We start from the raw sequence: 1765 nt of genomic DNA, 5'->3' as shown, positions 1-1765 counted from the left end.
GATGGCCACAGCACTGCCTGTAGAGCATTTCAGTGAGCGGAGAGACAGAGGAGTGAGGGTGTCACTCTGGCAAGTGCCCTGGGCCAGTGCAGACCAGGGTTCTGCTGTGGGGTGTGGAGGGAGGACTGAGAGGTGCTTGTAGAGCCCAGGCCGGTTGGAAGGTGCCAGAGCGCGAGCAGAACCCCTCCTGCAGCTCCTGGGCCGCAGTTCCAGACCGAGATCTCATGGTGGGAGACGGTTGGGTGGAGGAAACAGAGCGAGGTCCTCGGGTACTTGTGTTTGGGTACCTGGTGCCTCTGACCCTGTGGCCCAAAGTCCCTCAGCTCAGAGAAGGGACAAGTTCCTGCCATCACCTCCATGGCTCGATTCCTGCCTGGCCGGGTGGCCCCATGGCGAGAGAGGTCAAGGCCCTGAGTGTCAAGGCCCTGAGTGTCCTTGGGCTGTTTGGAGGCACAACACGGGACTCAGAAATACCTGGCTTGAATCTTGGACACGCAGTTTCTTCGAATCAGGCCGGTGTGGAATTTAACGTCTAGAAAGCTGGGCTTTTGGTCATCAATGCAGTGTGTCAATGTGGTGGTATTCTGGGGGGCAGACTGAGCTGATCCCTGTGCCTTTTGCCTCCAGAGAGCTCCACACCTTACCTGCTCCGTCCCATTCCACCTGAGCCTCTTCCTCCTCTGCTGGGCACCTGGGCCTGGGAACGCACCTAAAGCCAGGTAAGAGCGAACAATGCCTGGGTGGTCCTGGATCTCGAACCTGGTGCCAGAGCCGAAGGTGCTGATCGACCGACAGGCAGCTCTCCCGACCTAGCCAGCCGGGGTGTCTGCTCTCAGGGGGTGGGACCGTGTCCTGGGCGGTGCGTGTCCCTGGCGACTTTGAAATGGTCACATTCCCCCCACCCATCGTGGCACTTAAGTGCCCTGCCAAGGAGAAGAGTCAGGACATCCCTGCCGGCCCGTGCCCCCAGCCAAGTGCAGACCAGGGTTCCACTGTGGGACCCAGAGGAAGGGCAGAGGTGCTGTGAGGGCGCGTGTCCGCCAGACGGCGCCAGAGGGCCAGCAGAGCCCTGGGTCTCCCTGGCTCAGAAGGGGATTGAGCGGAGGGAACCTCGAGGAAGCGCCCGGAGACGTGTGTGTGCGTGTGTGTGCGTGTTTGTGTGTGTGTGTGTGTGCGTGCGTGTGTGTGTGTGCGTGCGTGTGTGTGTGTGTGTGTGTGGCACCTGTGACCCCGTGGCCCCGTTTGACTCCACTCAGTGAGGGGATGTGTCGAATTCAATCCCCGTCCGGCCGGGTGGCCCCAAGATCAGGGAGATGGACAGGCTGTCCGGGGTCTGAGTGTCCTTTGCTTGTTTGGAGGCGGGTCTCTGGACCCAGAGACAATGGGTGGGACGCGCAGTTGCTAAGTCTTCCTGGCAGGGATTTTTGGCTTCCAGCAAGCTGGGCTTCAGGTCCTGAATGCAGGGCGTCAGGGCAGTGGTGTGTTGGGGTCGGGCTGTGCTCACTGCTGGGCTCTTTCTGCCGAGAAATTCCACCACCTCCTCTTCCTTCCCTCTCTCCCTGAGGCTTTTTCCTCTGCGTGGCACGTGTTCGAAGGAACGTCCGTGACACTGGGAAAGGGGCATGATGGCCGGGTGGGCCATCATTGCAAGCTGAGTCCCGGGGATGAAGGCAGCTAATTCAAAGCCTGCTCCTGGCGTGTACCTAATGGGGTTGCTGACATCAAAAGTGGGGTGGTGTTGGGTGGAGTGGGTGCCCTGACCCAC

The sequence above is a fragment of the Sus scrofa genome, chromosome 9 (assembly GCF_054392235.1).
Source record: "Sus scrofa isolate SSC_HxYL_T2T_F1_AM1 chromosome 9, Sscrofa_HxYL_maternal_Yorkshire_Landrace_v2.0, whole genome shotgun sequence".
Lineage (NCBI taxonomy): Eukaryota > Metazoa > Chordata > Mammalia > Artiodactyla > Suidae > Sus > Sus scrofa.
The sequence above is the reverse complement of the archived record's forward strand: the minus strand, read 5'-3'. Positions refer to the sequence as shown.